This window comes from Camelus bactrianus, chromosome 13 (assembly GCF_048773025.1).
Source record: "Camelus bactrianus isolate YW-2024 breed Bactrian camel chromosome 13, ASM4877302v1, whole genome shotgun sequence".
In the NCBI taxonomy this organism is placed as follows: domain Eukaryota; kingdom Metazoa; phylum Chordata; class Mammalia; order Artiodactyla; family Camelidae; genus Camelus; species Camelus bactrianus.
In genome coordinates, this window is record NC_133551.1 from 30,488,887 (window position 1) to 30,505,209 (window position 16,323).

A 16,323-nucleotide genomic window follows, 5' to 3' on the forward strand; every position below is an offset into this window, starting at 1 on the left:
CTGGTTGCTTTCAGAAGGACCTGTGGAATTTTTAAAAATACGATGCACAGCAAAAGAGAACACGAATTCTGCAGAAGAGGAAGCCAGAATGGTAAACACACATAAGAAAAGACGCTCAGCCTCATTAGTAAATCAGGAAAAAGCAAATTAAAATCGCTGTGAGAGCCTACTTCACATCCTCCAGGATGAAGATAAAATACAGCAACAAAAACTTGGGCATTAACAGGTGAAGACAGAGATAAGGAAGAGCACAAATCTGGATACAACCACTAGGGGGAAAAGGAGTGACATTTTGAAAAGTTGCAAATGTAAATACAAAAGTACAGCCCAGCAATTCTGCTCCTAGGTATATGCTTTTAAAAAAAAACTGGGTAGTATGTGCTTTTGGAAAAAAATAAAATCTAAATATCCATCCATGGGACAGCGGCTGGACACACTGGGCTGTAGTTGTAAGTGGGGCACGACGCTAAATAAATGAGCCACAACTGTAGGCACCAGCACAGATGAATCTCAAAATCATAATGGAGAATAAAAAAGGCAAGTCACAGAGTATAGACAGTATGACAACACTTACAAAAGGTTCAAACAAACAAAATTTGACCATGTATTGGTTAGGAAGACACAGTTCTGTAGTAACTACCATGAAATCTATGAGGAAGATAATTATAATATTCAGAATAGAAATTACCCTTGAAGGGAGGAATAACAGACTAGCAGTACACAAGAGACCTCAGCTCTGTTGGTAATATTCTGTTGATTTGAATTGTACTGTAGCTTAAAAAAGTCATTTTTATTATATCTACATCTTATTTTTGTATTTTATATTGCATTTATTCTTCTCGATAGAAAATGCAGATACTCACATCCCAACAAATCCAGGGACGGGTTGTAGGAGCAGTACCTTTAAAAGGTTCCACAGGCGACTCTCACATGTGCTAGGAGTCCCTGTGTTTGGATGACAACATTGGCAGGAGATCAAATTTTAGGTTGTAGGATAGGAGTATCTATGACATTCAGTTCTGAACTTCTGTTTCTAGAGAGAAGCAGGTACCATTAACCAAAACAGGGAATTCAGAAGGAGAACTGGATTGGAGAGAACTATGAACAAGATGAATTTAAGGTACAAGTAGGAACAAGACCACTTGTTGAAGGTAACTGGATAAAGCAGTTAATTTCTCCGTTAATTTTCATTAAATGGAGAACTTTTATCTGTCTGAAGACCAGGAATGAAGAAAGTAGACTTCTTCCAGCCCCAAGAACTATCATATAGAATCTTTGCTACTTTCAAAATAAATGTGACAAAAGAACTTGTTAAATTGCTTTAAAATTAGAGTTTTTTAATAAATCATAACAGGATTAGGACCTTCCAAATTTCCAATATCTCTGCCAAGGGATATTCTTGTGCTGATCTGCATTGGAGGGGATAGCCGTTGCTATGGTAATCACTCCACTGCAACCTTAAGAATAAAAAGGCTGCTGTTTATAAATGACACACCACTTTATGCTTTCCAAGGGCAGCATGAGCTGTGTTCCCCGTGCCTGACCCAAGCTGTGATCAAGCTGGAGTCAGCACTAGAGACAGACTGCCCTATCTCCTGCTCTACACTCATCTCTCCTCAACAGACTCAAACAAGCTAAACCTGCAAATTCTGATCAGGGTACCTGAAATTTTTTATTAAGCTTCCAAGCAGCTAAGTGAATTCTGAGGCTCTGGGGAAAGAAATTTCCCTTGCTGGGGACCTCCATGCATCCGGACAACTTAACGGGGCTATCAGGAAGTGTCCAAAAGTATAAATCAGTGCTGATCAAATTCTGCCTTTCTAACCTCTTATCCTGCTCCTTCCTAAGAGCTAAAAGTGGATGAGTAACTGTAACTATTTCAGTGAGTACATCATCAGGGCTACCACTGATTGTCAATATTCCACATGCATTATTATTTACGATAATAAAATATTAAGGTAAATATTTTTACCTCCACTTTATAGATGAAGAAAGCAAGAATCAAAGAGATTAATTAATTTTCCCATGGCCTCACTGCTATCAAGGAGTAAAGACTGAATTAAAATCCAAGGAGTTCAAAAAATGTTCAAAACAACCTAGATCCATCTTACTTAAAACGTGTGCTGTTCTCTCCTTCTACATCTGCTCTTCAGGTAACTCTCACTGCCCCCGCTGAGTCTCTGGTACTAATACACATTTCTTACCACATGCAATCTAATCTCATAAGCGAGAGAGCGATGATCTGATGAATTTTACCATGTCATACTTTGCCTCATTCATAAAATACGATTACTAGAATTGCAAAAAGCACCCATCTAACTTAAGGCATTTGAAGTTCCACTTTTTTTTTCTATAGCCAATTATTGAGATTGGTTTTAGTCATTCAAGAAGATGAATGTGGTTATTCAAGGATAGAATCCATTCTTCATTCTTAAAGATATCTCCTTCTGTGTATCTGAGAAAATGAAGAACTAGACCACTTGAATATATTCCAGAGTGGAGAGAAAAACCTGAATGTCTCTGATCCAGGATCTTGACAGCACTTCCACCCTGATCTCAGTCTCAGAATGCCCTGAAAGATAAATATCATCACCATCACTTCTGCCTTTTTCAAGTCTGATCAAAACTGAAAATATTTACTTATTTGCCCCCTTGGCGCCACTGAAATATCTGACAGCAAAGACCTTTTGCAACGGAATCATACAGTTTGTTTTCCTAATCAGTCTCTTGCCATGCTTGATACTGCTCTCATTCTTGTCCTTCTGATTTTTTTTTAAATGGGTTTCTCTGAAACTATACATTTCTGGCCACATCCTACCTCTGAGGTCATTCTTTCTCTAACTTCTTTCAACATCATTGCAACTATTTCCCTGCTATTTACAGAATTAAAGCAAATACGAGAGAGAATGAGCACAGAGATATTAGATAAAGAGATGTTAGCAAGCACCTGCCATGAAGCAGCACAAATAGCAAAGTCATTCAGACCGGGCTCCGATGTCGGACTAACCAGACCACAGCTCTGGCACACCTATCAGCTTCTGTGGTATTCGGTCATTTAGTCACCAAATACGGAGATCTGCAACATGCCGGGCATAGTAAAGGGGCTGAACAGGCAGTGGTAAACAAAACAGTTAGGTTCCCTGTGGTAGATTATGTGAACGTTTGCCAAATACTTCATTTTTCCTCTCTGAGGTGCTGTCCTCATAGAAGGACTGTATATACCCATCCTGTTGTACTTGGGAGTGGTCATGTGACTTGGTTTGGCCAATGAAACGGGCAGAAATTAAAGCCATCATGTCCCTTTTGCTTCTGCTGTGACAACTGGAAACATTCCAGACAAAGGCTCTTCTGCCAGCTGATAACAGCACAATAAATCCATGTCTCTAAGCTTCCATTTCTTCATCTGTCACGTAACATCCACCTCTTAGGTATGTCTCAGGGAATTAAAAATGACAATGTATATAAAGTTCCTGACTTTTATACATGTCAGTATGAAACATCTGTTACATAACAAGCCCTTAGCTGGTCCAGGAAAACGTGGTTCTGACCTTTGAGTATTTCCTAATATTTACAGAGGAGATATACAAATAACCAAAAACACTGCAGTTTCATACCTACGCTGCTTGGAATGCAAGAAAGGAACAGATTACTGTGCCAGGTAAAACTGAGCCTATTCAAGGAAAATTAGAAGTTTTCTCCCAAGAAAGAGACAATAGCAAGAATGAAGGAGGGAAGAGAAAAAAAGTATAAAAATCAAAGAGAAAGCAGGAAAAAAACAAAAAGATCACAGCACTCTAGGAAAATCACAAGTAATTTAAGAAAGTTAAATAATAGGATGGGGAAAAGGAAAGAAGTAAGACACCAGGGAGGGCGTTTAGGTGACGTCTACGGGGGCAGGACCGGGTGTGCCAGGTTCAGATGCGGTTTATGACACAGGAGGCTACCGGAGAATTTTAAACAGGGAAATAAGCACAGCCAGGCTTGCATTCCAGAAACCCCCTTCAGAAGGCAGTGGCGGAGGGTGGAAGAGGATGGAGCAAGGACTCGTGAGGAGGTGGCCCAGGCGTTCTGGATGAGAGATGATGGCGGTGGCAGCTGAGCAATGAATTTTAGCTTTGTGTTCTGGTAAATAAAGCAGAAGAGGCTCCACGTTTTTATCTGACAGGAGAAATCTTACAAGTTTATCTGGGGAAACATTTTCCTGCGGTGTTAATCTTTTGAGAGTGATAGTATATGGATCCTTATGCACATCAAGTAACACAAGAAACCTCATGCTTATTTACAATTTTGTAAGATATTTTTATATCAGCTATAATGGTGAGTTTATAAATTATACTTTGTTGTTGAAAATATAAAGACTAAATCTATAAACAGAATGCATAAATAACCCCACTACCAAAAAGATGGCTACCGTTCATTTTTAGTGTGTATTCTGCTTGGCCTTTTTGCTCATTCACATATGTACAAAACATAAACACAATTCTATTTTTTTGGTAGCAAATTTTTACCTAGAATCTGGCCAACATAATTAGCTGCAATAACAAAAAAAGAAAGTCTAGGATTTGACATGTTCCAAATGGAACAAAATAAAACCAATTCCTGTGTACACTGCAACGAGTTAAGACTCCTCAGTAAACTACACACCCACTGACACACACACACACACAAACCTTCCACTATTAGAACAGTCTCGCTTTGACAGTTAAGGCTCAGTCTTTTCGTTTTAAAATTTCAACCTTAAACTGAAGTCAGAGCTCTTCTATTCCCCTGCCACTAGTGAAAGCTGGATTTGTGTTGACTCTTAAAAACTGTGTAAGTAAAGTGAGGCATCCTGACACCACACACCTCCTCGCTCTTAAAGGCTAACTCCTCCAAAGCAGAGGAGAAGAGAGGGGACAGATCACTCCTCGATTAACTGGGAGAGACTGGCAACCTCCCCATGGTTATTTCCTGGTTACTGTTTCTCTGATCAATAATGACACACTGGCTTTAGCTGCCTTCTGTGCAGCAGGCGTCTTGATAATGTCCCCTTCTTTGGGCCTCTCTTCCCAAACACTCCCAAAAGACAGGCATCTCTCCAGAGTAGACTGTAATTAACCTTTGTTCTCAGCTTTGGAACTCAGCTGCAAGTCCAGAAAACAAGCATAATCTCACCTGACACCCTGTGCTGCGACTATGTTTATGAATATGTTTGCTTTTTGTTTTGTCACGAAATCCTTTTTCAAATCATAATTTTATAAAAATGCTTTTTGCAAAACTTATTTCATAAAGAAAGTCTGCTTAGAAAACTTGGATCACACGCGGTATTATATCTCGCTTTTATCTGATTGACACTTGATCATATGTATGTATGTTCTCAATTGTTTAAATACTCCTCAAAGAATGCTCTTTATGGCTTTAATCATAAGTAGTACAATATTTTCATATTAGATAATCGAGCTGCTTCCCAGTTTTTCCCATTACAAATAATGCTGTGATTCACATTCTTGTTTATAGATCTTTGATTACTACCTTAGATTTTATCCTAAAAATGAAAATGAGTATGAACCTTTTACAATTATTGATACAAATTGATAATTTGCCTTTTGGAAAAACTATACTAATTTTTATTTCTACCTATATTTTAAAAGATCCTTTCACTACAAATCCTTCAATGCTAGCTATCTTTCCTTCCGAAACCCTTTGTGAATTATCAATTTGGTAGCAGGAAAAAAAATGGTACCCTCTTGTTTTAAATTGCATTGCTTTGATTACTACGGAGAATTAATATATTTTCAAGTGTTTATTAGGTGTCAGGGTTTTGGATAATTAATCACACTCTCCACTCACACACACACGCAACACACAATACTCTCAGGCTCTTTCTTTCTGTCTCTCTCTCTTACATACACACGCTAACACACACACACACAATATATCAATAATTACTAAAAAACTGAAGCAGGAACCACACTACCTAAAAATAACTTTCTTAATGTTTACTCTGATCAAAAAAGAATATTAACTTTAGATAACAATTGGGTATCCCAAGATTCTTCTAACACTGAAATGTAAATAGCAGAGATGCACCCAAAGCAAAAAGAAAACAGAGAAAGAGCTGAGCCACGCATGTGTGATTTTTTTTTCTCCCAAATCCTTCAAATCAGAGAATTAGATTCTCCCCTATAGGACAGAGTGAGAAATGGGGAAACTGGCTAAGGCTGAAGTCCTCCCATGTGGAAACATGCGGCAGAGAATAGGGTCCCTTCCTTGCATAAGCTATACGTACAAATTACTTTATTGATTGCCTCTATGTTCTTGGCCCATTTTTCTTCCAGGGGATTAGCATATTCATTATTGACTTACAAGTGCACTTTATTTAATAAGGATGTATCACTGTCATACACACTCACATCTTTCTTTTATAGCTTATCACTTTATTGGGCAGAAACTCTTAATTTTGCATCTGCTATCTCAATGAAACTTTTTAAAGAAACTTTGTTTTCAAATAAGTTTAAATTTATAGAAAATCTGCAAAGATTGCAGATTTTCCCATATACAATCTACCCATTTTCCCACTCATGTCCTTTTATGGTTCCAGGATCCATTCCAGGATAACATATTGCATTTAATCTCAGTTTGATTTTTAATTTTGGTTGTTCTTCTTTTTTATTTAATTTACAGAGCCAAGAGCATTACATTTCTCATCCCAAATTGACCAATCATTTGATAAATAATCATCGTGTCCTCTAATGACTAAAAACACCAACTTAATCTTATAAATGACTTCCAAATTGGTATTTCTTAAATTAAATTCCTACAAAAGCAGAGATGCAATATTTAATTTTGGCTCTCAAACCACAAAATGTGTTTGCTCAAAAATGTGTGTTAAAGGCAGAATGAATACATCTTTTTTTTTCTGCGAAATGTGATAGTTTTAGTACAGCCATGTACTTTCTGCTAACCTAAAACAATCAAGCTATTTCATAACTAGCTATTTTTCCAACACATGAAAACATACGTCCGCACAAAGACGTTAAAAGTTTGTAGCTGGCATTTTTGTAATAGCCCACTGCTGGGAACAACATAAATCCCAATCAACAGGTAAATGGATAACAAACTGTGGTATATCCACACAGCAATAAAAAGGAAAGGCATTGAGTATGGGAAAAAGAGACAGAGTACATATTGTGTGACTCTATTTACATAAAATTATAAAACTACAAACTAAGCTACAGTGAAAGAAAGGAGATCAGTAGTTGCCAAGGGCTGGAGAAGAGGGAGGAACCGACTGCAAAGCAGCAGGAGGAAACTTGAGGATAAGAGAAATATCTTGATTATTGTGGTGGTTTCACAAATAAATCCACTTGTCAAAAATCACCAGATTGTAGACTTTAAGAGAGTGTAATTTATTGTACATAAGCAATAACCTCAATAAAGCTGATTTTAAAACACTGAAGAAAGTACACAAAATAACCCACTGGTTATAGGAATGTATATTACAACTCATTCCTTATCAATTTATTTCATCTTTCTAAATTTCTGTTTTCATGAATTCTCTACATTACACACTCTCACACATATTTATACATACACGTGGTACGACAGCGGGCTTTAAATGAATTTAGTTATAAAGACAAATGAGCAAAAAGATTTAAAGAATACCAATCGAGCAAACTGGAGCAAGGGTGATGCTATGTCTCTTGAGCTGTTTCCATCAACCAGCAGCTGTCTCACGCAAGGCTTTGGCAAGCAATGTGCTTTAGTCAATACACGACTGAATTTTCCGTCAAGTGCCCGGAGTGCCCCAGTCCTTCTGTTCACCTGGCTCTCTACTCTGGGTATTGCCCAGAGCCCAAAACTTGGCCTTCTGCGTTTTGTTCTATCTTTATTCGAAACCTTTGCTTAGAGCTCAAATACACTCAATGGCTTCCAACATCACTGAGAAGCTGAAGACTAACCGATCTACACACCAGATCTCACCAGTTCTCCTTTGTCGTAACCCTTGCTGCCGGTTGGACGCACTAGTTTCCAAAGTTCTAATCCAATTCAAATTCAATATTCTAATCACAGATTTTTGCCAAACCAATTCCTTTTCAAACTCCTGCATTACTGCCAAAGAAAAAAATACCCTGACGTTATTTTGATTCATTCACTTCTTTTACTTTAAAAATAATCATTCCTGCCAATTTGTTCTTCAAGCTTTAATTTACTCTGTGGCAGTGATTCCCTGAAACTACAGCGGACCCTCTCCTCCGAAAAACCACTCTGGTACACAATATTTTTCATACAGTTTTGTGTTTCCAAGGACCATCCTCCACCCCCAGCCCCTAACCAAAAAATGTATAATCTCTACATTGTTCACTTGTAAAATTTAGACGCTCTGATGTAGCTCCTTCTTGAGAGTTTCAGAACCGCTTTCCAAGTACTTTCCAGGTGGTTGTTATATTACGTTGCACAAATATCTCAAACTCAGGACGTTCAAAACTCGATGCACCATCTCCCCACCCAAAATTTCACCTTTCTCTTGCTCTTTTGTTTAGTGGCTTGCAACACTATCCCCTCAATTAATTAAAATAGTAACTTGAATAGTATTGTTAACTCCTTTCTCCCCACACCCTTCACATCAAAATGGTTAATTATGGTGGCCTGACAGAATCGGTCAAGGGTGTAAACACAGCTTCATTCACCAAGATGGTAAATGGATGTCTAACAGCTGGGCCACCATATACACTTAAGTCTTTTCTGTATGAATGAAACAAGTGATTCAGTCCTTTCCAGTTTGGTAGCAACACTCCAAATCCTCAATCCCTCCCTCTGGGACTCCCTTAGTATCCTCCTCACTGCTCCCTGTTCCCAGCCTCTTTCCAGTTCTAACATCTCCTACCGCATCTTAAAGTGGATTCAGTTTTCCCCTCACCTCCTACAGAAACTTGTGTCCTTACCCTCATTCATAAGTCTTTCTAGTCCTGGGGCAGCTTTTCCAGGGCTGACTGGGCCTTTTAGAAAGCATCTGATAGTTAAACAGAAAATGAAGAGGCTAGAGAATCCCTGTTTAAGATTTTACATCCTCCCACCCCAACCCAGTGGGATTATTTGCATTTTCCTGGGGGATGTTAGCATAACAGAGCCACTTACATAGTTTTACAGAGGAGGCTGACAGATTTGTCTCCTGGTGATAGCCATATGGGTTCTGGAACCAAGAACAGCTTTATCTATGTATCTCAGCATTCCCTACAAATATTAATATTTCCAAAGTGTGCCAAAAGATGGAAAAGTTAGAAGGGCACTGCAGGCACAAAAATCCCTCAAGAAGTCTAAAAACGATGAATTTGCACCATGGTATTTTACTGTCTGGGGAATTCAATGCCACCAACCTATAGCTAAAGCCTAAATGATTATGGCCAATTACACTTGGAAGGCATTTGTTACAGGGCTGGGGGCAGCAGCAGAAGGTGAGAAATGCTGGCTCTGAGCAGTTGGTGCAACTCAGGCGTGACGGGGCTGGGCCTGCCATCACCTAAGGAAGGAGTCGGGTGGGGAACCTAAATCAAGTCAGTAGCTCACCTGAAAGAGGACCTGGGAACCTAGAAAAGGAAATCTCAGAACAGAAGCTGAAAGCCAGGAGCAGAACTCAGAAATGAGTCAGAGGAAATGCGGCAAAAGGTCAGACCTCGGGGAAGGAAGAAGAGCTGCCAAACCAGCAGAAGGCTGAGGGCTGAGCTCAGGCATGAGTCAAGTCCGCTGTTCTTGAGGCCAAAAGAAGGCCCTTCTGCAGCCACCAAGAGGGTTAATAATTCTTTACTGAAATAAAATGAACTAAACCTAAGTCCTCATCAAAACCTAACTAATTCATATGTTATTTTATTCTGTGTAATGGCCCTACGTTTTGTTTGTTTGTTTAAACTTTGTTTCCCCCTTACTTTCCTCATTTCCCTTCCGAATGCTTTTTTTTTAATTTTCTGTTATTTTTATTTAATGTTAACACAACAGCAGCTTTCAAGTTGTTCCATGTAAACAAAAGAAAAATGTTCGTTCCTTACCTGAGTGAAATGTAAGTACACATAATGATCTCATATTATAAAGGGAAAATCCAAAACATTTTCTTATCATTAATATTATGATTACTTGTATTACTAGGAGGTGCCATTTACTAAATTTTTTTTAATCTTGTGTCATGTACTGTGCAGGGTGATATTTACTTCTCACGATACCGACGGAAAGAATTGTAAGTCCCAAATAGAAGAGGAAACCAAAGCTACAAGAGGTCAAAAACTTGTCCCCAGATCCTAGAACTAACAGATGGCAGGGATGAGATTTAAACTCGTGACGTGTCTGATTCCAAACCCGGCGTTCTTAATTACTGCACTAAGCTAAATTTTATTTAAAAGATTCTTGTTTAAATATGACCCACATAAAATGAGCCACTTGTTTAATGAACATCTGTCAAAGCACCACAATATTAAGTACTTTTCCAGACACCCTTGGGGCAAAAAAAAGAAAAAGGAAAATTCGATACAGCCCAAGGCTTCTGGAACTCTCAAGTTAAGTTTGAAGATATAATCTATGAAATAAAGTGAAAATTAGTCCAATGTGATCTGCCAGCCTTGAGTTTGAGTCCTGGAGATGCCACCGCCCAGCAATGTGACCCTGAGCAAGTTATTCCTCCTGTATGAAACTTAGATCGTAAGGGTATAAGCTTCACAGGGGGCTCTGAGGACAAGATAAGATCACACAGACCAGAGGTCCCCACCTCAGGTGACTTCCTCTCCACCAGAGGACACTGGCAGTGTCTGGAGCATTGCTGGTTGTCACAACTGGGGAGGAGAGGAGGAGTGCTATTGGAAGAAGCCAGGGATGCTGTTGAACATCCTGTAGTGCATCAGACAAGCCCTCCTCCCCAACAACAAGGCATCATCTGGCCCCAAAAGTCAATGGTGATGAGGCTGAGAAACCCTGACGTAGAAGAAGCATTTAGCAGAGTGCTATCGGTATGCGGTACCTCCACATTAGCTCTGATTGCATTTCCATAAAAAGGTGGGGCTGCATGTGTTTGGGCAGCAAACAAAATAAATTATTAGTAAAATAAGTTATTAGTAAAATAACTTAATAATGAAAAATAATAATTTTAAAGTATAACCTTCAAAGACAAAGCCTTATAAGGCAGTGTAGTAGGTGAGAGTACAGGCTTTGGACTCAAATAGACCTAGGTTAGGTTTGAATCCCAGGTCTGTGTGATGCTGAACAAATCACTCAGACGTTGAACCTCTCAGTTTCCTCATCTTTCAAAGGAAAATAAATATACCTACTTCTCTTTCGCTTGGGGGGAGATTAAATGAGATAATTTATGTACTTGGAACATAATAAAACTCTCAATAAGTATTTTTTAAATTTTAACACACCGAGTCTTATTAAGCAAGGCCTAGAAAAAAGTACAGACTTGGAATTAACAAAAGGAAAAAATAAATCACCTTTTTCTATATAAACTGAAGCAAATTACTTAGTCTGCTGGAGACTTATTTTCTCCAAAACTAAGTCTTCAAAATGCGTATAAAATGCCTCTACTGTAAGGTTATACTAAGAATTAAATAAAGCAGCATTTTAAAATTTCAAAGCATTGAGTAAGCATGCCTGGGACATGGGGGCTATTTAATAATTAGTTACCTTCTCCCCAAAAAGAAAAAAAATTGAGGTTTCTGTAAAGGTACCAAGGTCAAAATAAATAATAAAAATTGTCTTTGCTAGAGCAGAAAATCCGGACAGAGGAGGACAGGAATACTGCATAACTGACAAACACTCCACCTTGGAGCAGCCCTCTGCACTTGCACATTATACGTACACCTCCTTCTCACCACCCACCAGCTTTCAACAAGCATCCTTCTTTTGGCCTAGGAATGTCACTGCGACTTATCTGGGCGGAAAGAGCGTCCAGCCCTTGGCTACACTTACAGAAAGAACAAAAATGAATTCTTCAGCTACAAATGTAACTGCATTTTATGAGCCCCCAAAAGATCCACAATAACAATTCATAAATGAGCTAAGCACACAGCATGATTTATGAGAAGACATTTACCATTCTGCCTCTAAAAAAAACACATTAATGAGGTTTTATGACCATCTCTGAAAATCACTGTTCATCAGGTAGTAATGCCAGACCCAAAATTACTTATTCAGTTACTGACCGCCAAAGAAGGTTTCATCTAAAAGTATAATAAATGCTATTTCAGAAAACACAGCTTAGATTTCCATGAAAATAAGAAAATAATCACAAACCATCCAATCCCCAGCTATTAATGTTTAGGCCGTTTTAAACATCCTGTACCATGTGCTTAAGATAATTTCCCAATCAAATGAAGGCAGTGTTCAGGTCTCATCTATTTTCATATTTCAAGGATGAAAGATGTGTCCACACACAAATGAAATTTTAAAAAAAAGAAACCTACAACTTTGCTAGTCTAAATGGCTTAATGAGTGCATTTTCCATTTGAAATTACACATTAGCTGCCATTTGGCAAAGTTGATGATCCTATGGTAAGTCGATTGGGTGTTTGATGCAGCTTCTGAATTCATTTTGCATTTTTATATGCCAAGTATCTTCCCACGTACCACATGACATGTTCAAAAACAATTTCACTTTCTGTTACAGCCTATACATATTCCAAAGACCTGACTTGTCTCTCAAAAAATGAAAGCACTTCCTACTTTCCTTTCTGGGAAATAGAGAGTAACACCACCCCTGTCCTGGAAGCATTCACCTGATTCTGTGTCCCTCTAAACATAAATCAGCCACAACTGAAAAGCTTCTAGCCTTTATCACCTGCAAGATACATGCAGAAACCAGGAATACAACCTTCCATATTGCCTGCATCCATTTCCATTGCCATCTAATGCTATTAACTCCCCCAAATCATGCCATTTGTCGGGTCTCACCATACTAGGACTCCATAAATCTCAGCGGTCCCCCAATACGACCTCAGTTTACCTTTCAAGCACATCCTCCCTGCCTATTCTAGATGAACAATTGTCTGGGGTTAAGCTTCCCTCACTCTGCCTTATCCTGTCTGCCTTCAAACGTTTGTGCCCTTCCACCTGCTTGGCGGACCCTCCCCTTACTCCCCATTGACTCAAAGCCCCACTCACACCTCCCCTACTTATTGCCCCGAGGCCACTCAGTCTGCAGGACTAGCGAGGATCAGACAGTTGGGAGGCTGCAGCTGTGGATTCTCACAGAAGCCATGGTCAAAGTCATAAAAACGATGGTACCTGGAAGGCGTCCAGCCACGTAGGGAAGGCAATGAATGGGACCTCTGTGAAGGTCACAGGGTTTACACCACAGGGTTTCCCGGACCTTCCAAGCCTCAAAAGCAGTAACTATCCCTTCCGTGCCAGATACTTCTGCTGACATCAGCCCAAAAGCTACTCACACCCACCTGCCCCAGCAGCCTCCTTCTCTCCTACAGGACACCATGTTACATAAGCAAGCTCTTCAGTGACCAAAGGAAACAAGCTGAAAACAGCAAGGAGATCTTTTTATCACATTAACAAAAGCCTGACAAAACCCAGAAGTAGACCGGTGTGGGGAAATGATCACTCTGATGGAGAGCTGGTGAAAGTGTAAATTGGTGTAACCTTTCAGAGAGGCAACGTGGTGGCAAAAAGCCTGTAAAATGAGTACAGCCCTTAACTAAGCAAACCACAAACATTTATATCAGGGTGTTTACTGAAGCATTGTTTGCAAAAATTAAAATGGAAGCAATTTAATGTTCGACACTAAAGAAAGGATTAAATAAAAAGCACAATACATTTATTCAAAAAATACTATGCAGCCATTCATAAAGATGCAGGAAATCTGTATTTTTCGCTCAATTTTGGGTGAGCAGGTCCAGTAACAGTATAGAATATACACTATGATTCTGCCTCTATTCAGAAGGAAAGCCAGAAAAAGGTTTCCCACTGCTTTTAGGCATGCTTCCCTGATGTACCTGCACAAGGAAGCCCAAATCATAAATGTGGCACTTCTTACGTTCTGATCACCTCCAGGGTCAGGTGAGCCTTCTGGCACATGTGCTGCTTTTAGAGGTCAAGGATCCGCAGGGATCCTCATCATCTCATCTTGAGAAAATTCAAGTTCTTCTTCCTTACAATTTAGGCACATAGTGGAAGAATAAGATTGTTCTCTATCTCTATCAATCTACACTAAAATGAAGTGTGTAACAACGTACAAGATGTAAACACTGGATTTTAAAAGGTAAGAAATTCTTAGAGGATTCATCGCTATGGTTTGACATCTACATACCAAGCACATTGCTTCAATTATTATAGCTGTGAAATCAGATACATCTCACAATCGATAGGATCTTACAATTGTTCTCAGAGACAGCAGTAACGAGCTAGTTGTCATGACCTGCACATTCATAAGAACCTGCAGAATGAGTATTAGTTTGGCTGCAAGAAAACCCAAGAGACAATAATGGAACACTCTTCTAACACCGAGAAATCAAGCACTTGTAAGGAAACAATACGAACAGTGGAGAATCAAGCCTTTTTAGCAACATTCCCATAAAAGGAATCACAAAGCAAGCTTACTCTATTCAACTGCGAAACATCTTTTCAGCACCAGCACTATGCCTGGCACACAAAGTGACAGTGCGTGAATGAACACAGATATTAATGACCTGGAATTCAAAAGGCATTCAGAAGAGATGAATTCTGACTATGAATAAATTTTCAGAAGAACTTACCCAATTTATTTTAGTACATGTTCTTTTTTATGCACCCACAGGAGAAATATATGATGCATTCCATATTTAATTATGTCAAAAGGTATTTCTGAATCAGAATAAAATTAACATTCTAAGTGATAATAAAACATTTTTCATAGCTTAATTGAAAGCATATCACTCTTCTCTAAGTGATACATAAAATAACAGTGTATCTTACAGCGCAAAGCACACTAGATTAGACGAAATGTAGTAACAGAAACTCTAAAAAGAGGAAACTAGGAAAACCAGATGAAAGAACTTACAATACTCCATGGACTCTAAGACTCTTTGATGCTGGCCCTTTGTTTTTAATCCTATAGGAGAATGTTTGTTACACAACCATGTCATGACTGCCGCCTGGATAATGGCTATTGTAAGACATCATTGATTTAATATACATCCTGAATACTTGATTTGAGACGTTAAACTGTAGAGGGAAGTTGACTTTACAATTGATAAAATCAGTAAAGGAAAGATTCATCGTGTTCCTCCACACAATTAATTAGAAATGACCTACCCCAGACACATCATCTTGAAATTTCAAAATTCCAAGGATAACAAGATGATGCTAAAAGCTTCAAATTAGAAAAAAAAAGTTTACATTTAAAGGATCAAAATTCTGAATAGCATCAGGACTTCTCTGGCTAAAATGGCAGCAAAAAGACAATGAAATATTCCATCAAAATATTGTGGAAAAATGACTTCCAACAAGAATTCTACATTGAGAAAAAATTATCCAACAGGTGTGAAACACAATAAAAATATTCTCAGATATAAAACATCTCAGAAGTTTTACCTTCAACATATCATTTCTTGGGAAGATATTAGAGGATGTGCTCCATTCATCAAAACAAGACCCTAAATCAAGAAAGAAGAAGAGATATGGAAATCAGGAAACAAAGGATCCAACATAAGAAAGAGGTAAAGGAATCTGCAGAATAATTGCACTGTACATACTGCTAGCTGTTCACCAAAACCCGTTTCCTCTTCTCTGGACACAGAGCCAGACAACATCATTTCAGCCTTCTGTGCAGTAAGACTTGGCCACAAGACCAAGTTCTAGACAATGATGCACAAGCAAGAGGGATGTGAGCCACTCCCAGGACTACCTCCACGTTGACTGAATGGAACTGACCATGACAGCTGCAGAACCCATGTCCTGAAAATAGAAGTACCCGTAACCAGGGTCCCTGAGTGACTGCAGGAATGAGCAGCACCCCACTCTACTCACCTGAAAAGCAGATCAGAGCTCCCACCCCATGCCCAACTCACCCAGAAGAGCTCAGTAGTGTTACATTAGTGAGAACTCTATTTCTGTTGTGCGTGAACCATCATACATGTGTGGACTACTTGTTACCTCAGCCCAAGATTACCCTAACTAATATAGACAGAAAAGGGAGATTCCAAAATGACAACAGTGAACAAATGTAGGAACAGCTTGAGGATGCCTGTGGCCAAGAAAAAGATGCATGTATAGGTTGTCTGATTAAACTAAATTGATTAAGAGGAGATTTAAAATTTAGATGGAGCGTCTGAGGATAAAATAATGAGAGAGGCTTTGAAAACTGAGCAAAATAAAATA